Source organism: Marmota monax, unplaced genomic scaffold, assembly GCF_021218885.2.
Source record: "Marmota monax isolate L192 unplaced genomic scaffold, Marmota_monax_Labrador192_F-V1.1 WCK01_AAM20220418_F8-fsc00015, whole genome shotgun sequence".
NCBI classification, from domain to species: Eukaryota; Metazoa; Chordata; class Mammalia; order Rodentia; family Sciuridae; genus Marmota; species Marmota monax.
The window spans coordinates 22,938,368-22,963,249 of NW_026692194.1; the positions used below are offsets into that span (position 1 = coordinate 22,938,368).

A 24,882-nucleotide genomic window follows, 5' to 3' on the forward strand; every position below is an offset into this window, starting at 1 on the left:
TTTGTTTTTGTGGGTGCTTTTAAAAGGTCTTCCCTCCCACCCTCAGCACTACACCTTTGGGCTTATTTTCATTACAAATGACTTTCAGCACCTCTTTTTCCCAATCCATTTTAGTCATTGTTCTCTTAAAGAAGTTTTCAGTGAAATCTACTCTTTTTCTGATAAATACTAAAGTACAAATAGCAATACAGTCTTAAACACATGGTATAGGAATTACCTATAGGGACCTATGTAGTAGAAACTTGTTTAGATGAAGTATGAAAATCTAGCTGACAAAGAATGGAAAAATACATGTTTTATGTATTTTAAAAATATTTCATGGAACCTTTGGATCATACCAATCTTATAAGAGAGGAAGGTGGGAATATAAAAATTGAGAGAAAGGATGGGAGAGGAGGGGAGGAGTAGGGGGGATAGGAAGGGCAGCAGAATAGAATAGACATTATGATTGATGTATGTACATTCCATGTATGTATTATATGTCAAATTACATTCTGCTGTCATGTATGACTAAAAAAAAAATGAATCGTATGGTTAAAAAAAAAAAAAAAAACCTCTGCAAGATTACAACCCTCTCCCCCCCCCCCCCAAAAAAAAAGAGTTGATTCTTTTAAGCTTGTGTCATTGGGAAATAATATTGACTCTTGTTTTGTTTTCTTTGAAAGTTATATAATTCAGGGATTATCACTTTAGTCCTTACCCAGCTCATTTTCCACGGTAGTGGGTTGGGGCTTTTGCAGGAGACAGTAGCTGACTTCTTCTATTTGTGATTATAACACTGGAAACTCTTCTTCAAGATTGCACATCACATTTCTATCGGCCATATTCCCAGCATCCTTGTAGATAAATAAAGGACAAGATTTGTTTTACAGAGAAATAAAGAAGCAGAGAGTGGCTACAGCACTGCTGAGCTGGAAGTCAGAAAAGTTCTCATTTTCTGTCCATCTCAGCTCCGGATCACCTCCCTTCCTCTATAGCCTTTGTCATTAAACCTCTTTTCTTGCCATTCATCACAACTGTAACGTGCTGTCATGCTCAGTGCTTAGTCTCTCCAAGTAAATCTTAATCTCTTTGCACACAGAAATAGTTGTGGGGTTTCTATGTTTTTTTTGTGGGTTGTGGTACCTTTCTATACTTCGTTCAGGTTTGGATGCAGAGCTAGACAGAGTCACGTAAAAATGAATCAAATTTTGAAATTGTGACTTTTTGTCTGAGCAGTTGTGTATCTCTGAAGTACACAAGGGATTCCTAGTCCTACTATATTAGAGCCACATTTTGTATCCCACTGGTTACTAGTTATGTAGAAAAGAGGCTCTGATAAGTTTCATATTTTAACTGGCTTTTGAGGAGTATTATGTTCTAATATAAGCTCTGACATTTTGTTTATATTGTGACTTCCCCTCTTTGACCCTGTTTCCTTTTCTGTCAAATTAAGATATTGGCCTGGTTGTTACCTAGGTCTGCTCTGGCCTCATGAGCCTGTGACCTGAGACCTTCCTGGACTGTAAACTTCTCTCCCCTGATTGCTTTTTAGGGACTCCTGTGGAAGCCCATCTTTCTGTCCCCTGCTGCATGTTTTAGAGCCATATGAGAGAAGCCTGGATTGATAAGAGTAGGAGAGGGGGTATTTTTTCTGTTCAAAATCATAGAATTATAAGTAAGCCAAAACAGGTGGGAAAATCCTCTCAGATTAATGTAGCTTGAATGGAAGACTCATGCAGGAGAGCCCCGTGTGCTTCAGGCTATATATCTGTGTGATGGGAATAAATAATTCTGCTTATGAAATAGTGCTCCTAAGTTTGCTTATTAAGAAAAATTTTAGAGAGAGGAAGGGGTTGATAGTATAATGGAGAGAGAGGGCACTTCCTTAAAAATATTTCTTCAATATTCAGTTGATAAATGTGTATATGTAATTTACGTAGAGCAACAGTGTATCCTTTCAATACATGTATACATGTATACAGAGTTAATAATCAGATCAGGGTAAGTGGCGTATCCACCACCTTATGTTTCTTTGTGTTGGGAACATTCAAAATCTGAGAACAGACTTTTTTATCCTGCTTTGGCATGTCTCTGCTAATAAACTAGAAACTCCTGAAGCCAGATATAGGTAAACTGCTAGAAAAGAGACATTGTGGCCTATGAGTGAGACCATATGCCTGTACCCAGATAAATGAGGTGCCGGTGAGCCCAGAATCATGTCAGTAATTTGAGGGAAGTGTAGGATGGGAATGTTATGCCTGGGGCCTACAGAAGGATTTTTCACTAGCAAGGGAAATATTTTATTAATGACCAAACCAGTTGTGTTGATATCAGACTGGATCATTAAATGTATCACTTGCTGAGAACTAGTAAGGATTCCCTAAGAATAAGTCATGCCTGAGTCACCTCATTGTTAATGGGATTACTAGGCTGGTGGATATAGACAGTGCAGCTTTATTTAATATTTGATTTACTTAAATGAAAACAGACTAGATTGCATGTTTATCAAATTTGTGTGTGAAGTAAACATTACAGGCAAGGGAATAGAAATTCAAAATAGTTTTCAAGCATAGGCATAACAAACACAAATTCAGCCTTGTGGCTGTTACCTCTGTGTGGCTGTTACCTCTGTGTGGCTGGAGGGGAAGGGTTCAATTGAGAAGCCATATACTCTAGTTTCCATTTAATTTGTGATGTGTTGTTTTTGTTTGTTTGTTTATATGTCTGATATAGTCCATAATTGAAAAGTAATATTCAAAATAGCTTTAGATTGATGGGCTGAGACTATCAAGATAACATTTAATAGAGATATGTATCATATTCTGATTTTTTCAATTAAAAATCATACACATGCAAAATGAGGGATATCTGGCTTCATAGAAATTTTTATGAAAAGTAAACAACAAAAAAGTCTTGTGGAATGGGATTTCCTTGTGACCTGTGACAACTGTAGTGTGACAATTGCCACTTTTTGATAGCAGAGGCAATAATCCCCCTGAACTCTGTTGCTTAAACTAAACCCCATATTATTCTGTTCTGGGATCCCCATTTTAGAAGGGTCATTGATAAACTAATATTTATCCAGGGGAGGTGACCAACATAAGGAGGAAGCTAAACATCTGGAAATCATTAGAATGGAGAAGACTTAGAGGCAACGTGGTGATTGTCTTTACATACTTGAGGGGCTGCCATATGGCAGAAGGCACACAATTTCTTTCTTTCTTTCTTTTTCTTTTTTTTTCCTTCTCGATAAAATAGTTGGAGATTTCAGCTTTTAATATAAAGAAGAGTTCTGTGAAAGTCAGCCTTCTCCATCAAGGACATAAAAATTTTCCTAATGCTGAGCTGTCCATAGTGTTTGAGGAAAACTGATCATACGTTGAGAATGTTTTCTGAAGGATTTCTGCAGTGTGTCTGTATTTGGGTTAGATGACCATCCAAGGCATCTATTTGGGATGTCTTATTTCAAAACAGTGGAACCACTCGGAATTTAGTAGATTCTAAATGGGCAGTGAATTACATGATAGAATCTTCCTTTAAACTTCTGATGCATATTTGCAGATTTTTAAATGGATCTTCAGTTTCCCAAAGAAAGGGATGCAGTTTTTAACGTGGCCTGCAAGGTTTGGTGATCTGCTCCTAAATGGTGCCCTCCAGGAATTAATTCACCTAAATTTAGCTTCTAAATAACTTCTATAACTTTGTTCTGAAAACATTTTTTTGGCCTATGTGATGTTATGTCTGAAAAGCATTCCTTATTAATTTAATTATCTTTTTTTTTTTTTTTTGTGGTTGCTATATTTTTCTCTATTCCAGATGTTGGCTTAAGCCACATTTGTTTTCTGAGAAGCATAAGAAACATCTGAGTCTTTGAGAAGTTAGAGATGCTTTTCTGAATTGAGTGAAATAGATAACTCTTTGTGGTCCAAACTTACCAGAGGAACTTTTTGAACGGAGATACCTGCAGAGAGAGTAGCAGAGTCCTCAAGCCTTGCCCATTACAAAAGTAGAAACACCCAAGAATAGGGCTTTCCCAGTACTGTTAATGTAGAATATCCTCCTCCACCCAGCATAGAATTCCCAGACTCCACCCTTCCTGTGGTTACCACTGAGTTCCAGGAGGCTTAGGGAAACAGGGTACAGGGAATGAGTCTCCCTACACCATCCTCATTTGCTAAGAGTTGTTGGTAAAGAAGGAACCTGCTACCTCATCAGTCTGGAAACCCTGACCTCTTGGTTTAAGTAGTGTGACTGTGTGACACCAGGCCAGGCTTTGGGCCAGATGTCAAAGTGCAGATGTTCATTTCTGCTCAAGGGGTTTTCAGTTGCTCACTTTTCCTCTTTGCCTATAGACTAAATTGTGCCCACTCTTTTTTTTTTTCCCCCACAGACATGTCAATGACCCCAGTGTTAGTTTCTTTGAGGCTGATTGTATCACAGGGACATATATTTGAAATAAAGCCATGAGACTCTGGTGATGGCATTTTAGGACTTAAATAAAGAAGACATAGAAGCAGCGTTTGGAAGGTTCTTTCCCAGTGTTGGTGGAATCACACTGGGCAACTGCCTACTCTGCCTCCTTACTGTGGCTGTGCCTAGTTTTTATTTGGAGAGCTGTGCTTGTGGCCTTCTGAATTCCATGTAGCAGTAGCTGAGATTCAGCATGTGAAATGAAATCATGTTTTTTGTATTCTATGGCTGTTTGCATAAAAATATACTCTGTTGTCTGACACCAATTTTTTTTTTTTCCCTCTCGGTTCCTAGAGAGGGCCCAGCCAATTTCATCTCTGATGCCATATCTCTTTAAGACCTTTTTCTAAGTATGTCTTTGAGCAAGAGGAATGAGGAGTTCACCTCTTATGGAATGCATTGACAAAGCAAGCTAGAAAAACAAAACTTGTAGGGACCAGCTTTTCTTAAATGTTATCTGTTACTTTAACAGGCCAATTCAGGTCATGTTAGAACAAGTGATTTGATCTGCAAACAATCTCATTCTTAGGTGAAATTTCTGACAATGATGATAATCTGTGGCCTATTGCTGCCATTCACTCTAAAAGTTAGAATCCAATCAGTTGATTGTTGGCTAAACATTCCTTGTGTACTTAGTGGTGTTAGGTCTTGGGCAAAATGCTAAGTAAAGAAAAAGGTCTTCATCCTCAAAAGAGTATCCAGTCTAGCTGGTGAGATAGAACAACAGCCTATAGGCCTGACCATGTATATTAACCACTTCCTTATAGGATATCTATCCTAAGGATAAGGCTTAGTGGGTTCCAGAAAGTCCAGAAAGCTTCCTCAAGTAGCAGAGCAGGGAAAAAAAAGGAAATTCAGCTTGCCATCTCGAGGACTTTTAGAAGTCACTCATGGTGATTTCATGTGAGAACAAAGTCAGGCCATGCACTCTGCAGACAGTGGGGCCCAACAAGGGGAAGATTGTGATAGAGCTTTATGATTCATAACTTGGAAGTCATCATAAAGAGCTTTGCTTCCACTTGAACCATGGGTGACCCAAGAAACTCACAAAATAAATGGCTTGTTGTTTAACAGGAGAAACCATTGATATGGAATAAGAACAGTATTTGCCCCAAAGATGGCATTTTACTCTTGTGGGAATACTGAATAGTAATGGGGGAAAGTTTAAATTTAGTAATATTAAAATTTTTAAATGCTTTAGCAATATTTTTTCCATAAGGAACTGTCATTTTCTTGGCCATAAATATTTTCTCAAAAATAGTAGACAAGGTGCTCAGCAGGCATTTTAAATTCTAACTTAAGGATTTCACAGTACCAAGTTCCAAATGCTGACAATATGCAGTTTTTTTATCCTATGTAGTAAGGATCATTTTAGGTCCAGAAGTATATATGTATATTTTCCTTTTCAAACAGAATATGAATTAGGGAATAAATAGGCAGGCAAAGATTAATTATAGTAGGCCTCAAATGAAGACATGTAAAAATAACATTATAGTATGTTTTGGTTATCTTTCCCTGACTGGCATAGTTTTTTCTACTCTGCTTCTGAGTCTTGACTCTTACTAGACTATAGTAGACCCTCCTGCCCAGCCTCATTCTCAGGGGACAAGTTCAAAACCCCCACTGGTGCCTGAAACTATAAAGTACCAGGTCCTACGTATACTATGTTTGTTACTATAATACCACACACTATAGCTGTAACTTGAATTGTGGCAGAAAAACTATCATGAATTTCTTTTTTCTCTCTTTACAGTTTCACAGGGACTACTTCATTTGTTCTTATCATAAATCTTACCACCAACCTGATTATTCTCTTTCCTTATTGAGAACTTCCACTTTTTAGGAAGCACCTTACAGCTTATCTTGGGCATATCTGAATTGTGAGCATCACTGTTGTTATGACTTGAACACAAGCACTCATTACTGCCATGGTCAGTCTGATAAGTGAGGTGGCTGGCTGTTCACAGGTGGGTAGTATCTATAGTGTGGATATGCTGCACAAAGGGCTGACTCACGTCTCTGGTGGAACAGAGCAGGGTCGCATGAGATTTATTCATGCTATTCAAAATGGTACACAAACTAAAACGTATCAGTTGTTTATTCCTGGAATTTTCCACGTAGTATTTTTGGGCCATGGGTAACTGAAAGTGCAGAAAGCAAAACCTCAGCTAAGCAGGGACTCCTGAATTTATAATCTAGTTAAAACAAGCTTCATTAGTCACATTGGCTGGACTAGATGCATTGTGACCTGCATGCTTTTGCTTGTTCCTCCTTAGCTTATTTTTCTCACTCACCTGGAACATTGAGACATTCTGCTGCTTGTCTCCCTCCAAGCCAGTTACAGACATCCTCTTTTTTATAGTATATGTTCTCTTTTTTTATGTTTATGATCAAGAAGTTTATTTATTGGCATTGGAGAATGTTTGCACTATTGCATGACTATGTGAAATGAAAATATGTAAAATATATATGAAATTGGATGGGTCCCTCTTATGAAAGAGAGAACAAGAGTAAATGGACACAGCATTAATAAGCATTTGTTTTACCATGTGTTCTCATCTCACTTGAATTTGTGACCATTCTTCATCACCATTAAATATATTTACTGAGGGCCTGTTCTGTACCCTTGTCTAACATCCTGGGTCTCATCTCTTGTTTGAAAGAGAAGAGAGGTCTGCAGTCCATCTTCTGTGGTCAGATGTTGGAAAAAGTTCTGTGCTCATAGGCTCCTACTTCCTCCCCTCCTAGTCATTCCTCAGACTACTGCAGCCAACTCCTTCTACCACTGAGCTGAAACTGTATCTAGAAAGGTGAAATTGTAGTGACCTCCTAGTTAAAAAAGCCATTGGATGCTTTGCAGTCATCTTTTTTGGTTTGTATCTGGAGTTGACACTATTGCAAACTTCCTTTCATATGATACTCTTTCCTCAGTGACCTTCTCTGGCCACTTCTTTCTGCTTCCTCCTGTTGCCTTTCAGACATTGATGCACCTCTTTGTCCTGCCCTCAGCCCACTTCTTTTTCTCTCTTATGCACTCTGGAGTTGCCACACACCTACACTGATAAGTCAATTCTAGATCTGGGACTCATAGAATCAAATGAAGCTTGCCCACCCCCCGCCCCCCACCAACTGGGAATTAAACCAGGGGTACTCTACCACCGAACCACATCCCCAGCCCTTTTATTTATTTTATTTTATTTATTTGTTTGTTTGTTTATCTATTTATTTATTGGAGACAGGATCTCACTGAGTTGCTTAGGGTCTTACAAAGTTGCTGAGGCTGGCCTCAAACTTGAAATCCTATTACCTCAGTCTCCCAAATCACTGGGGTTATAGTGATGTACCACCTATTGAACAGCTTCTTCTGCCTGTGCCACAGGCACCCATAAGTTAGCAGTTTCAGTTACCTTGGCACACTGAGGGCTGAACATCCAGTCCTCTCCTCGTCACATGTAATGTCTGACATCACACTCCATCCACCTGGCCAGAAGTTCCCTTCTCCAAAGAAAATGATGGAATCTGGACTCACAGAGGCTTCTCCACCATAACTGACTGTTCATGCTTGCTCGGTTTTCTTTTCTTTCCTTCTCTTCCTCCACCTTCTTCTTTCTCTTCTTCATTTTTTTTGTCCCTCTAGTGCTGGGAATGGAACCCAGGCCTGATGCCTGCTAGGCACTATACCTCTCAGGGGCACTCTACCACTGAGCTACATCCCCAGCCCTCCTGCCAACTCAATAACAAAGGAGCATTTGTCTTTAAAAATATATATATCACTTTCTTCCCAAAGCCCTTTAGGGAGTGTGAAATGATTTTTTTTTCTTATATTGATTATCATCAGTTTGAGGTAGCAAGTGGCAGGCGTTGGTAACTTTCTTTGGAGATAGAAAAAAACAGATGACACTCAAGAGTCCAGAAGGAATAAATCTAATGTGTTCACAGTAAAAAAAATGACTGTCGAAGGAGTCAGGGACTGTGAGTCACTCACTCAACAGATATTTATTGGGAACATCAAAGTGTCAGGCACTAGAAAAATGCAGTGTTGAGTCAGACCCAGGGTTCTGTCATGAGGTGCTGTGACACTTCTTGTCCCTATCTTTTGTACTCTGATTTTTTTCATCCTAATTAGTGATTAATGATAACAATTAGCAAATGTTTACCATGGGCCAGGCACTGTTTTAGAACCTTACACATACTAACTCATTTAATCATCACAAAAGTCACTGTGAGCTTATTATCATTGTTATTATTATTGAGGGAGGGCGAAGGCTGGGCAGAAGAAAATTTAGAAATGTGCTCTACCTCAGTCTGCTGGTAAGTGATAAGGCATGGATTTGAATCCAGGTGATCTGACTCCAGAACCCATCTGCCATTGTCTTGGCTATCCTAACTCCTCACCCCATAGCAAGTCCTTCTACTAGCTATCCATGATGCTCTGTGATGTAAGACAAGCTAGTTCTCCACGTGCCAGAGTTAACCTGTGGTTTTAAATAACAAATATTTAGACTTTGCTTTCTTGAAATACTTGCCCCCTTGGGCATTGCATTGGCAGTGGTCTCTTTTTCTAATCTGAAATCCACAGAAAAAGAAGAAAAAGTTGCAGTTAGGTCCAAGTGGTTGTGACAGGTTGCTAAATAAAACTGGCTTAACTGAAGTTCTGAGATTGTTGAGAAATAACTGAGAATTTCTTACAAAAGAAAATTTCCTTAGTATAGGAAATCATGGGTCATTGCAGTTCTAAGTGTCTTAGTAAATAGAAAATGTGGCTTGAGGCTAAGAAGCATAAAATCTTAATGAGATTATTTGTGGGTTGCTATTTATGCATACCTTTTAAACCATTAGAAAATGTTTCCTATCTGTCTTCAGTGTGTCATGTTAAGTTTCCACTGTTGAAATCTTACATAATTTTTGAGAATCTCCAGAGTTGCTAAAAGGAAAGAAAAAAACAATAGTAACAAAAATTTATGTAGAATTTGAAATTTACAAAGTACTTTCACATACAGTAACCTTTCTGATCATCCCTGTTTTTATTCTCTTAGAAAGAAAATAGAATCACAAGGCTATCAATGAAAGTTTTTAAAATTGCCCATGTTTTCTTATATGGTAATTCTGAACTGATTTGGAAAAACTCAAATCTGAATCAGTGATGTGTTTAAATTACTAATGTTACTCCAAATTGCAGGTAGTAACTTTGGGGAACTGCTCTGACAGATACATGACAGGAGCATTTGGCTGACCGTAAGGTCTATGAAGTGATTAAAACCTCCTTTGGTTCCTTAGTTTTGAGTTTTCCTTGTGCTTAGTCCCACTTCCCTCCTTCACCAACCTGAGGTGAGGGCACACTGAGGGCGAGATAGGCTACTCTGAGGCTTTTGGCAGCAGGGAAAACACTTGGCTAGGCCATTTGTGCCCCGACTACCAGCTCCAAGAAATCAAAGATTTCTCTCAGCTGTAGATGAAAACTCTTAGACCCATAGGAAAACTTTATGTATCTATATAAATATCATATACATATAGTTGTAGATGGACACAATGCTTTTGTTTTTATGTGGTGCTGAGGATCGAACCCAGGGCCTCACACTAGGCAAGCACTCTACTACTGAGCCACTACCCCAGCCCCCATAGGGAAACTGTAGTTCAGCCTCAGAATCAAAATTAGGCATGACCCCATTAGTGAGATTTTCCTGCTCAGTATATAAAGTGAGAGCATTAATAAAGTATATATTTGTATGAAAGGTGCTGCTCTATAAATAAATCTGCTCCTTTTTGATTATTAGAACTGTACAGGAAGAAGTCATCTGTTTTGGCACAAACTATGGAAATATATCTAGGTAGCCAAGGAAAAGCTGAATTGTTACTGAAGGATGTGTCACACAGAAAAGAAATAATTTTCAAAGCAGTGGCCTGAAACTATTTTCAAACACGAATCAAGGGAGTCCCTTGAGCTGTCTGTGTGGGTGATGGGTGAGTAGTATTAGTTTGTTTCTTGCCGGGCTACTTATTTATTTATTTTTCCCCAAAGAATCCTTCTTTCCTGTGAAACGAGAGTTGAAGGTGCAGCTCCACTTCGGTGTAGATTAAACAAAAGGTAGAATTCATTTATACTTACTATAACTTGTATAAATCTAGTGAAGAGAAACAGGTTTTCTTGCTAAGCTTCAGTGTTATATAATTAATATGATACAATTATTTTCTTTAACCTTTTCTTAAAAACTACATGATTTAAGATATTTAAGAATTTAATTCATAGGAGATTGAAACTGGACATAGGAGAAAGACTAGAGAAGGATCAGCATTCTGCTACCTGGTTGAACACATCTCTAAAGTGGCAGCCTTAGAATACCATGTCCTGATAGAACTCCCTGTTGAAAGCCAGCCAGCAGAGCCACTTCTTTATGCCCTACTCCTTACCTGAAGCACTGTGAATTGTCACCAGGGCCCTGAGTATGAACATAGGCGACTCCACAGGATTGCTACTCAGCCTGACAGAAGGGAACTAGTGTCACTGGGCAATCCACACTCTGGTTTAGAAACCCCAGGCTGTGGGTTTGGAATTGGCCAGATACCCTGGCTCAACCTTGAATAAATATTCCTGAGGCCTAAATAGGATAGGGAATTCAAAGCCCTATTTATCCCAAGTTCTTCCATAACCAATCCATGGCTGCTTATTATGAGATTTAAGTGGAGAGGCCATGTTTTGGAGGGGAAACCAGGGGTCATTCTTTACTATAAATGAATTCTCCCATAGCAGTTCCCTTTTCCCTTAGAAGTGAAACCATTCGAGGGGCCAGATCAAACCCACTCTAGTCATTGACCAGGGCCAGCTTTATCACACACCCTGCCCAATGTAGTAACAACCTGTGTGAAATGACTTGAGAAATCTTAGGCAGTGCCCTCTCCCCACCCAGATATCTCAGATGCAGCCTTCGTCTTAAACCAGGTCTTGAAGACTCAGGTAGACTTTTATTCTTTTAGTATTTGGATTTCATCCCTTCTAAGAAAATGGACATCACAATGGGAGGTAAATGACTTTTATGTTATTATTAGTCACTTATGCCATGATATAAATTAGTTTAAGTTTCTTTGGTTTTGAAAGAAAGATAATTAGATGACAATGGGGAGAAGGTGCAGAATTGGAACAAAGGCAGGAAGCACAGAGTCATCACTCTTGTGGCCTGGCTGAGGACTCTGTGACTTCTTTCCCATTAGAACTTGCTTCTGTGCTTTCAGGGAAACAGGGCATCCTATTTTCCATTTACCTCTCCCTTCTGGCAAAGAAAGACTTGGAGGTCTTTTTACGGCTTTGACTCTTCCTTACCCCTTCTAGATGTAGTTCCATTTCCTTTCCAAGATGAAAGCGTGTCTTTGTCCCCTCCCAGAATAGTTCCAGGCAGCAGAACACAGTGAATCCTTCCAGATAAAAGACGCTGCTGATAAAATGCCAGATTGTTATCAGAGAAGCAAAGTGAAGGGAGTCAAGTCCCTACCATTAATTACCTCGTTACAGCTTTGTTTATATCCTGTTCATTTGGGGCATGTTTTTCTTGGACAGTTTCTTGTCTGTGTTCTGAACTGCAGTCTGAAGTTTGCAAAACTCCCAAAGGTCAGGGAATAGTGGGTTCCTTCTTTGCTTAATGGCAAGGAAGAGAAGATCAAAGTTTCTATCTTCCATCTGGAAGGAAATAGACAAATGCTTGGTTTGGGCAGCCTATTCCTCACCTCAGTAGACAACTCTACTGTGCTGATTGAGCTCTGGCTCTGAATATTGAGGAGGTTACCTGGAAATAGAATGGCATTTATCTCTGTGAAGCCATGAGCATCAACCAGTGATTGACTGTATATCTAGACATTGAGGCCGGAGTCCAGTTGAATCTAAAGTAAAACTACTTGGTAGTTTTAGTAAATATACTTGATGCCACTGAACTGTACTCCTAAAAATGGCTAAAATGGTTGACAAAGTTATGTTTCTTTACTAAACAAGTTCATATCTGACCTCATGTTGTCTTATTCGGTTTGGTCTGCAGCCCAACCCATCTTTACTAACAAGACTATGGACATAATTCAACCCACCCTCTCAGCTCACTGGTGATGTGGGCTTCTGAAGACCAGAGCATTGTGTTTTTTCATAAGACAAAATCCTACAAGCATGTTATCTGGTAATATACTTGCAGTACGAATTTGAATAATAAAAGAAAGAAAAAGCGAATAAGAGAATATACCTCATTCTAAATCATGGAACTTAGTTCTTATTAACTCCAAAAGCCCTCGCTCAGAGCTCCAATGTAAAAAGTGTCTTGTTTTTACCTTGTGTGCATGTCTTCTGGTTCATCCCTGTCATCACTTGAAGTTAGCTGATAAAGTCAACTTGATTTTTGCAGGCGCTTGCTCATATTTAAATTTAGTATTTCCTTAGAAGAGGCTAGAAAAATGAGGGACTTAGGGAAAAGTTAAGGTAAATCTTGAAATATATAAAAGCTCAGTTTGAGTGAAAACTAATTAAAAACAAGCCCTGGCCTTCTCATAGGTAAGAAAAAATTGGAATGGCGACAGGGGATGTATTCTTTAGGAAATAAAAACTTTGCCAGAAATAGCATGGGTGGTTAAAGCAGTCTGGTGTGAAAGTTGCGTCTTTTAAAAAATAAGATATCTTTACTTTCTTCTTGACTAATGGTTTTTGTCAGAATAACTGTTTAGATAATAAATGAAGTACTTTGAAGTGCGTAGGGGAGTGAACATTTCTGTGCCTTGTACTAACTGGTGATACAGATTATAAACTAAATGATGCCAAACTTCATCAGTTTATCCCGGATCTGCACACTAGCAAACTTAGTCAAAGCCATAGAAATCTACTGAGGAAATCATGAAAATGAATGGAATTGATCCAGAATGTTTTAATTTTCTTCCGAAATGTTATATTTATTAGACCTCAACACCCAAAAGTTAAACAGTATTGAATTTCACACATAGCACTTTATTTGTAATCTTAGGTTAAAGGTTATGGCCTTGGTATGACTGAAGAATAATGACTCATACATTTTGCACTGACTTTATTTTATTTCTGATAGGCATAGAGGAGAGCTAGGGAGTAAGATGATAGTGCATTAAGGCTGAATTTATTAGTTGATTGGACACAAATGGAAATACAGAATGTCACTTAATGATTTTTTTGCTTCTGTTGATATTTGTATGTATACTTTGGGTGAAGACTGTGGAATGCTAACTTATACTTAAAATGCAATGTAAAATATCTCTTGACTGTTAAAATTAGGAGTGAGAATTAACGGTGATTTTTTTTTTCTAGTAAATGTCTCAAACTATACATAGCTAAAATCTTATCATGTGGACATTTTGGAGAATGTGACCAGTACTCTGCATTTCAATGTGCCCCATCTTAAAATATAGTCACCATGAAATTAATACATTAAGGCATGGTCACAATCCAGGAAAAGACTTGAAGGTAATATGAGTCTCCCCATAATTAGTAACCTAATTAAATGCTAGATAGCTTCAGCTTTACAATAATGTACCATGCTTCTGAACAAAGATAACACCACCACTGAAACTGTATACTTGTAACACTAGTATATTTTTAATTAGTGGCAGGGTACGTGTGTGTGCTCAGTTTTGTTTCATCTTTGGACTTTGTACAGCCGTCTCTATTGTGCATTCATTTGGACTATATCCAGTGAGGACAGTCACTGATTTGGCTTGGTTTTTTCAGAATTTGGGATTATTCAAACTGGTTTGAATTGAAAGTTACCTTTTTGCTATGGAAAAGGCAACTTTGGGGGGTATTTAATATATAAAACTGGTTTAATGTACTCAAGAAGAGGAGAAAATCTGTTTTACCTTAATAGCTCACATGGAAAATTGTACTACCAAATGCAGATGAGTTTATTGAAGACGGTCCATCAGATTTGGCATCTCTTGGTTGAATAATTTGAGTTGTATGTACACTTAAAAGTAATACAGCTGAATTTCTTTTAATATGTATTATTGTTCAGTTCTTTGATGGTAAAAATGCCTTAGAATTGGAGTGCATCAGTTTCAATAGTTAGTGTAGGCTTTCTTTCTTTCTTTCTTTCGTTGTACATAATACCTTTATTTTATTTATTGATTTTTGTGTGGTGCTAAGGATCGAACCCAGGGCCTCACATGTACTAGGCGAGCGCTCTACCGCTGAGCCACAACCCCAGCCCCTAGTGTAGGCTTTTGAGTTAGAGGCACCTGACTTTGAATCCAGCTTTTTCACTCACTTCCTTTGTGAGCTTGGGCAAGTTACTTAATCTCTCTGAGATTGTCTAGAAGAGAGCATGTGGAAGCTTCAGAACATTGTCCTAAAAACATTTTTGGTTTTTAGTTCTTATGTGATTATTAGGACTTAAGTATTTATTGATTTGATTTTTTAAGAGAGCACAAGGAAAAGTTAATTCTGGTTGGAAAAGTTTAAAAGAAATAGCTGGACTTGTTTAATCTGAGGGAGAGAAGACAGGATGTTCCAGAGATAGGGCTAGAGGAAGAGAAGAGAAAACAAGATAGGATTATACCTCAACTTTTCTAGTGGATATGATAGGATTTTCTTTAAGAACAATTTCAGTGAGGTCTGACATAAACTGCACATGTTTAAAATGTATAGTTTGATAAGTTTATATACAACCTAAAACCATCACCATCATCAAGATAGTGAACATATCCTTCACCCTTTGTAATCCTTACACAGTCACCCCATTGCTGGCATTGGCTGTTCCGGGTTCTGTCACTCTAAGTTAATTTGCACTTCTTTGTATTTCATGTAAATTAAATCAGACAGTACACGTTCTATTTTGTCTGGCTTTTTCACTCAGCCTAATTATTTTGAGATTCAGCCATTTATTACACGTACCCATGATTTTTTTTCCTTTTTATCAACAATTAGAATTCCATCATATTGATCTACCATATATTTATTTATGTACTCAACTGTTTATTTATGTACTCAACTATTTTAGACATTTATGTTGTATCCAATTTGGGACCATTATAAATGAGTTGCTATGAAGATTTCATGTACAAGTCTTATTCTAGACATGCTTTCATTTCTCTAAAGTAAACATACAGAAGTGGAATGGGTGAACTATATGTTTGGTGTATGCTTGACTTTTTAAGAAACTGAACAATTTGTTTTCCAAGGTGATTGTACCATTTTACATTCCCACCAACAGAGTATGAGAGTTCTAGTTGTTCCATGTCCTAGCCAACACTTCGTGTGCTCGATGTTTTTCATTTTAGCCTTTCTAGTGAGTGTGTAGTTATGTCTACTTGGGGTATTAATTTGAACTTCCCAAACAACTGGGGATGTTGAGCATCTTTACGTGTGTTTATTTGCCATCCATATATCTTCTTTGCTGAAGTGTCTGTTCAGAGCTTTGACCCATTTTTTTTTTTAAACTGGGTTGTTTGTTTTCTTATTTCAAGTGTATTCTGGGACCAAGTCTTTTAGGCATAGATTCATTTATTTCTCTGGCATGTAGAACCAGAAAAACAAAATTAAATTACAGCAAGAAGGAGTCTACTTACACAGAAGGAAGTACTTTTTGACTGTGGCAGTCTAAACATGGGCATGGGTCAACCAAAGGAGGATGTAAAACTTTCCTTGGACTTATTTTAAATAGGGCTGGCTGTAGTCTATTTGGGATACTGTAGGCATGCAGAAGTATGACTCAGTTTACCTAACTGAAGTCTTCATTTGAGAGAAGATATCTTCCCTGGGATGGGTCTCTTGCTAACATCTTAGTATCCCTTGCTCTTTTGTGCTATTTTTTCCAGGCCAAAAAAAAAAAAGTGCAATTTCTTGGGATTTTTCAAGACTTTCCGTGTACTTTATGGTTTTTAAAAAGTCATTCTTTCTGATTTTAGCTTGAAGTGTTGCTACGAAACATGAGGAAGGTCATTCAGGGGCATTAATTAACTTCAGCAAAAACAAATTGCAATCTCTACAGAGCAATCATATTAAAAGAAATGATCAAATTTCTCTCATCCAGCAGTAGCACCAATCATTGTTTTTGCTGATGGTATTGGACAGATTAATTTAACTCTCTGTAGAGGTAAAATAATTAACTAGATTCTAGAGAGGAGGTTTTCTGTGATTAAAGGACTTGGGGTTGTTGTGGCCCTTGGATGGGAAGAGTCAGGGGTGCTTTAATGACAGGATTCCAGTAGAGCTAATGAAGGGTTTTCCTGTATGTAGAAAACACTGGTCATTTGTTCTCCAACTCCATAGATTGCCCAAACTGGAGGATGTTGGCTCCAACTGTAGGGAGATTGAGTATGGTTAGTGTTAGGCATAAAATTTTTATTATCAGCATCAATATTATTATGAGATTAAGCAATGGAACAAGTCAAGAGAGACCATAAAGATATGTGAGAATAAAAAAAAGATAGCTATCTGCCTGGACTGTTTAAATGCCCATTGATTTATAGGATCTTGTTATTGAAGGAAACTGTAGAGATCACTTCTTCTAAAATAACCTTTTACAGAAGGGGATATGAGAGGACATTATGTAACTTGCCTCTGGCTGCATTGTTAGATACTAATATTTTAATTTGAGGATGTTGCAAAAGTAATCTCACTTAAAAGACACACAAAGGAAACCATGTGTTTCTGCTTCATGAGAAGGTTTCACTTCACCAAAATAGTCCCTTAAAGCTGATGACTTATTATTTTTTCCTAAGCCCATGAAGATTCTGACCTGTTTATCTTTGCTTGTCATTAAAAATATTAAAGATTTTTTTCAGGCATTTTGAACTTCTCTCTAAATAAATATGATATTTCAAGTGACTGAAGGGTAATTTGACCTGAAGTGATCAATGATGATAGAGGACAGCAGGGGACATTGCCAAATCCTTTGTGGAACCTAGCCCAGTATGATATGGGTTCTGTATTTTGAAGAAAGTATACAATTTGGTGGATACCTTTGGCTCAAAGTTCTGTTACTAATTTGCCTTTTAAAAGGTAGTACTTTATAAAGCTGTAAGGCTTTGTTTTGTTAAAGACTAATTAGATTGGTAGAAAACATATTTAGGCTGTCAATTCATTGTGAATGGGGTCTGCAAATATGAATTCTAACCATTGGAATTAGTGGGATAAATTGCTTGTAAAGGATTCCACATCCACAGTCATGACAGAAAGAAATCAGTACAAGGCCTTTTATTTGGTTGTGGTTATGTTTTATTTGGACTCATCATTTTGTACATGTTCCCACTAAAGTGAAAAACCAACATGTATTTATATAATTTTGTGTACTTGTTGTATAGGGTTTATCTGAGTATAAAAGTGGGATAAAATACTTGAAAGTATCACCCCATGATAACCATTGGATTTATTTTCAAATTGCATTTGTTGTTGTCTAGGCAAAAAATGATGAAAGATTTAAATGAAACATAATTTTCATACTTCATCTCTGTTTTGATAAGAATGAGTAACAAGGGATTAATATACAGAAATCATGCATCCTTTCATTTATTTAAGAAATATTTGACACAGGGGGCATCATGCTAGGCACATGCCTGTAATCTCAGGATCTCTGGAGATTGAGGTGGGAAGTTCACAAGTACGAGGCCAACCTGGGCTACTTGGTGAGATCTTGTCTCAAAATATAAAGTAAAAAGGGGCAGGGAAGTAGCTCAGAGGTAAGACACACCTGGGTTCAATCCCCCTTACTGCAAAACAACAATAACAACACAACAAAAAGTGTTGGGGATGCAGCTCAGTGGTAGCGTGCCCCTGGGTTCAATTCCCAATTCTGCACAAAGAAAAAGGAAGAAGAAGGAGGAGAAGGAATATTAGTAATTCCGATTTTCTGTGTGTGGGGTGGGTACTGGGGGTTGAAACCAGAGCCTTGGCATACTAAGCAAGTGCTCTTCCACTGCGCTTGAGACAGGTTTCTCTATGTTCTCTCAACTGGTCTTGAATTTGCTATCCTCCTGCATAATTCTCCTGAATAGGTGGGATTACAGGTATGTTTCACTATACCTGGTTGTAATTCTGTTTTGTGGCTTTTTACCCAGCCCCCATAGTGGGGATTAAACCCATGGCCTTGCACATACTAGGCAAGTGCTCTACCACCTGAGCTACACCCCCAGCCCCTGGCTGTAATTCTAAATAATTAAAGCACATTCTTCCAAAAGCTTTTTAAAATAACTACCACACTGTAAACCTTTCCCTTTCTTTGATGGAAAAATTCCCTCACTTTATTTCCTTGCACTAAAAGGAATGGCATGAATGCTAGCAGCCATTATCTCTGTGACCTTATGTCCTTGCCACATTATGTGGCTGAATGCTGTGCCCAGTTCTTGTAGGATGGTGTAATGCTACATTATGTATAACCATAGAAATGTGAAGTTGTGTTGCAATTGTGTACAATGAATCAAAATGCATTCTTCTGTCATATATACCCAATTAAAATAAATAAATAAATTTTTAAAAAATAGAGATATCAAGGTGATGGAAACCACTTCCCAGCTCCTGGCAGCTCCCATTTTCATAGCCTAGAATTTACATTCTGTGGCAGATCAGCCTGGGCAAAAGCCTTGGTAACTGAGAGCCAGAGTCAAGGTGGCCTCAAAATCATGCATCTGCTAAGGCCCAGGCTGTTGTTTAGCTTGTCCCAATTGGTCATGCACTGAAGTTTTAAAATATTCTATCATGGCTTATTATTGTCAGCATAAAATGTCACTGCCATAAAAGTATACTTTAGAAAGGTTTTAACGTGATGAAAAGTCTTAATTTTTAAAGAGCAGTATTACTTTTGAGCTACTTGGTAGGTCCAGGGATTTAAACTAAACATTCTACCTCAAAAGCATAATAGGGTTTTTGTTTTGTTTTGTTTTTTAGTATTTATTTTTTTAGGTGTAGATGGACACAACACAATGCCTTTATTTTTATGTGGTGCTGGGGATCGAACCTGGGTCCCACTTGTGCTAGGCAAGCGCTCTACCACTGAGCCACAATCCCAGCCCCAAAAGCATAATAGTTTTTGCTTTATTTTGTTTGTTAGATCTAGAAGGCTTTCCACCCAGACTTCTGGAGATGTACAGTTTTTAGCTCAGTACTCTCTACTGTTCTTACTTTCCCCTTAATACCCAAATGAAGGACTTTAGAAAATCAAACTTGAAAAGTCCTGAACCCACTGCTTTTCTAAGAAATATATTTAAATAAAGAAATTCATGAGCTGTGCAGAGTGCACAATTACAGTAAATGCAACTTTTTTGAGTTACAGGAAAAGGAGCAAGTAGTTAGGTGGTGGTAGATCTTTTGATGACTTGAAAATAGGTCTAGGAAGGACAAGCAGAGAATCTGGCAACCTTGACCATCGCTGTATTCTCCAAGAATGCAGAGAATGGTTTTAGGGATGCCCGGAATTACAACATGGTTAATAGTACCAAAACACAGAGAATGTCTGCCTTTTCACATTCACTAGATACAAACTTATTTTTTTAGTATTTCTCTTTTTTACACATGTATATGTATATACACATGCTTTTAAAAGCACATGCTTTTCTCAGTGCAAGATTTAAACCACATGAAAAAGAAGTCTGGTGGAATATCACCAGAATCAACAGAAAATAGATTTGGACCCTGAACCCAGAGAATAGTCAGTAGGTGCCAAAGAAACCCCAGCTTCCTGCCCCTTGTTGCAGCTCATTTGGTGAGGAGGGAGAAGGGTAGATGTAGTAAGCATGAAGAACCTCTTTGGTACAGGCAGGGCTGTTTCCTGGACAGTTGTTGAGACAGAACACTGGAGAAAAATAGAGAGAGTGTATATATGTTAATGGAGGTTTTAAGTTTTCACATTATTCCACTTACTAGATTTGATAATAGCTACCACTTTTCGATCATTACCTGTCTGATAGGCATTGTGTTTTACATGCTTTATCTCATTTAAGCTTTACAACAGCCCTATGTGGTATATGAAGAATTTAGAAAGTTTACTTGCTTGTACAGGGTCACACAGTAGTAACTGGTAGGACTTGGATTTAAACTTAGGTCTGCTGGATTCCAGAACATGTTCTTGACTCCTGTCCTGTGTGGTCTATGAAGACCCTGTTTCTGCTCTCAAGATCATTTCATTCTAGTAGACATGATGGCCCGAGGGATACTGTGGGAAAGGTAATGAGTCCTCCCCTGCTCTGACAGCCAACTGTGCAAGTGCAGTACCTGCACAGTGATTGATTCTGAGGTCATTCCTTAGCAGAATTCAGATGAGACGTTTCCCAAAGATGCAAGGGTGAAAGGACATTCATTGCAAGTGTTCAGGGAATTACAGATTAAATGGTAGTTGGCTTGACAAAATAAATATAGGAAGAAAGTTTTTTTAAAAAACAAACAAAAACCAAAATGAGCAGTATGACCAGGAGGCTGCTTAGTCTTACCCTACCTTCAGCAAAAGGGTCATCCCAATTGTGGGTTTCCAGTGGGTGACCATTTCCCAAAACCAGGCAGCCATACCATATGAGAAACAGTAATGGTCAGGCATTCTTGAATTCCCTCAGTAGGTATCGTGAGGGTAGTCAGACACAGCTTATTTGAACTCAGCTCAGCTCCCAAAGTGCTGACTTTGATTAAGTGGGGGCTCCTGTCCATCATCATCTGAACTTTGGGGACCTTTACTATGTATAGAGTATAGCCTAAAAATCAAAGATCAGCACTGGAGGTAGGGTCTTGGATTAAGGAGGAACCAGGGGAGCATTAATAATTATGTTAGTGAGGAAGAGTCGAAGAGGATATTGGCTAGAGCCTGAAACCAACTAAGACTTTCAAAGACTGAGGTTCCTGTGAAATAGGGGAACTCACCTTGAGATAGGTTGATGCTGACCTTGGCCCTGAGAATTGTTGTTTCATTTTTCCATCTTCCCCACTAGACTGTTGGTTCCTTGTGGCCTAAGCAGTAACTTTTCTCTCTGATGCTCTGTAACCTAGCCCAGTGTGTGCATGTGCTAGGTACTTAGCGGATCTCCCTATAGGTTGGGTGGGCAGAAACAGTTTTGGTGTTCTGCAGCCACTTAACCTTTGAATTCTTTAGGAAAAGAACAGATTCAGAGGGTGAATGTACAAGGGGAAACACCTTATAAGTACTCCGCTGTTTGCCCTGTGAAAGGGGATGTTAGAATGGTCTCGGCAGAATGGTCCTCCTGTGCTCAGAATATTGCATTCTAAACTTGCCTGGTTTCTGAAGTGTTAGGTACAAAGGTTGGAAGGATGATACATATCTTGGTGCTCTCTCCTCCAGAAAGCCATTCCAACTCTCCCTCCCACTTCCCTTTGTTATCCTGCTCCATAGTATGTGTGTCTCCATGGGTACCACAGATTTGTGACCAGCATGTATTCTCCTGAGCTAGTGGTTCCCCGTGAGCAGTGTCCTAATTCCATTGTTATATCATATGAAATAGAGCACACACCTGACTGCCACACTGTATGGCCATCCAGTGTGTGCCAAAGAATCTGGGGATTCTTGACCTGGATAAACTATATGGGAAAATGTGTGTGTGTGTGTGTGTGTGTGTGTGTACATATATATGTTCATAAGTCTCTCTTTTGAGGAAGTCCGTAGTTTATATTAGGCTCCAGTGTGTTTTCATAATCCTGAAAATGTTAATAAAAAACTGAACTTATTTGGAGATTTTCCGTATACTTGTAAATGAATGTGTGTGTATTTGTGTGTGTATGTGTTTGGGAGGGCGGATTGAACTCAGGGGTACTCAACCACTGAGTCACATCCCCAGCCCTATTTTGTATTTTATTTAGAGACAGGGTCTCACTGAGTTGCTTAGTCCCTTGCTGATTGCTGAGGCTGGCTTTGAACTTGGATCCTCCTGCCTCAGCCTCCCAAGCTGCTGGGATTATAGATGAGTGCCACTGCCCCTGGCATGAGCATGTGTTTTTATATCTGGTAGATACTTTTATGCTTCCTTGACTTCCAGGTGTGAGCAACAGCTTGGGGTAGCCAAGGAACTCTCTCTTGGAGCCGTGGATCACAATTCTGTCCTGGGCACTGCTGCTTACACATCCTGGCAGGGGGTCTACCTAACCTTCCTGAGTTTTGTCTTATTTTTCACCTGTTAATTCCCTCTTGTCCTACAGGAATGTTGCATAGTAAAGAGATTACAGGTATACAGGCATCTCATAAACTGCCAAGAACTACACAATTGCAGAATACAAGTATTGTAATTAAAAATACATCATTTTTCTTGTCACACAATGCCAGGATAACAAATATGTGATTAAAATGAACATTGGGCCAGGTGTAGTTGCACAGGCCTGTGTTCTCAGCTAGAGGCAAGAGGATCACTTGAGCCCAGAAGATCAAGGCCAAACTGGGCAACATAGCAAAACCACATCTTAAATAAATACATAAAGCGAACATGGAATGAATTTATTGGAGTGAGAGACTAGAAGTTGAAAGGCATTAGTATCTGCATGTCTTGTAGGCTTTGTAGATGCCTAGAACGGGCTTAGAGTACACACAGGGCTATTGAGGAAATGATTTTCAGACAATGATAAAAGTTGATATGACCTTCAAGACCTCAATTTGTTTGCTTTATTTTACAGAAGAAGTGGAGTCTGGGAGATGGAGGGTATCCTTTTTTTCAGAAAGGCTGGAGATGGGCAAGGGATGTAGCTCAGTGGTACTTGCCTGGCAGGTGTGAGGTCCTGAGTTCAACCCCCAGCACTGCAGCACACACACAGGCTGGAAACTCTTCCTCATCATTGTTAATAGAGGCCAAAGAAAGAACCTGTTTGTCTTCATGTCATCAGTTTATTGTCTTATCTCTTTAAAACAGTGTAGAATTACCCCATGATCTTAAATCTCTCTTTGGGGCTACCTAGAGGCCAGCAGTTCAGCAGTGTGCTAACACTTGGCAAGCCATGGGCACAGTGCATCGAAACAACTTTGTGTTTCCAAAGCACCTTCTTGGAGCGCTCCCTGGAGAGCACATCAGAGGGCTGGATGTAGATTACTGCACGCCTCTCAACTGGACTGAGACTCAGAGGTTACTGGGACTTGCCAACTCAAAAAACTCAGTGTCCAAAGCAGAGTGAAAACCCAGATGTTCCAATTTTTTTTTATCCTGGTAGTCACTAGGTTCTAAATTTTCTCACTACTCTGGCTCCCTCCTCTCAATAGCTTGCAAAATGGTAACCTGGAAATGTGTTTTTGCTTAGTGTTTATGTATACATATATGTGTAAATTCAACTATCATCTAACCTTCCATTTAAACAATTTGTACTAGAAGGAAGTTTGAAATTACATTTAATCATTGCTTTATAATTAATGTCATTTAATTAAATACTACTTTAAAAAATGGCTTCTTTCTTCTTCGGCAATTACATTATCTTTTGAGCAGTTTTGTTTTGCTTTTTAACCTGGTTATGGGGTTTAGAGAGTACCCTAGTACAGGGTATCTGAAAGCAGAAAGTTCTGGCACTTTTCCCACTTTCCATTCTTTCTCCTGTATGGATGCCAGATTCCTTTGGGAAATCATCATTTGCAAAAGGTCAGGAGCAAAAGGAGGGGCATTCTTGAGTGTAGGGTTACTGCTAATTGGAAACTAAACATCTGTAACCATGTCAGAGTTATTTGTATTTGAAAGGAAACATTTATATACAAGAGCCCTTTCGGTAACATAAAACACACTATAACACAGTGTGTGCATTGGAGGGGTAGGGACGGGGTGGGGAAGGACAGCCAGGGAAGCTTCTGACAAATGACTGTGCTGTGCTGCGTGAGGTCACTTGCTAATTAAATCTCAAAGCATTTTCAGAGTATTTTCTTTTCTTTGTCAAATGAAGTTTTCTTCCCCCATAGGCCAAAGCAAACATTTTACTGTGTTTGCCAATTACAAACGAAACATTTCATCATTTTAAAGGAAAAATAAGGAGAAAATGGGTGTGTGTTCAGAACCTAGTCAAAGACCAGTGGGAACTCTCTAGCTACCTTCTAGAACCTTAGCTCTCAGCGTCTTCCCATGGTATGATGTGAGACTGGTGCTTCCCTTCCCTGAAACTGTGTGCCCGTGGACTTCCTGATACACCTACCCTTTCATGGAAAAAATCAAACTGTTTTCCACCTGTGCCTCTTTCTCCTTTCTTCCTAGTTTCTTCTTAGAATAAAATTTCTTGAGAATTCCTTTGAAGAAAGTTGAGAATCTACCCCTTTCCCCCGTAGAGTCTACCATCTTCTGATTTTTCCCACCCTTGTCCTTGGCATCTAAGACATTTCTGTAATTTTTTTTTTTAAATTGGATGAAAGATCACAAAGTCGAGAGAACTTACTTAAGCTAGGACCTATCATATTGTACTCCCCTCTCAAATAATCAATTCTGTGTCTGTGGAGGCTCTCCAGTGCACAGCTTCTGCAAAATGGTTATGGCCTCTTAGGTTCTGAGCTTTACAAA

The 24,882-nt window shown here is 38.7% G+C and overlaps 1 protein-coding gene across 1 annotated transcript in view; it reads left to right on the forward strand.

The window, feature by feature from the left end:
* The window catches only part of Thada (THADA armadillo repeat containing), a 318,367-nt gene that overhangs the window by 150,885 nt on the left and 142,600 nt on the right, over nucleotides 1-24,882 (forward strand). The window lies entirely within an intron of this gene.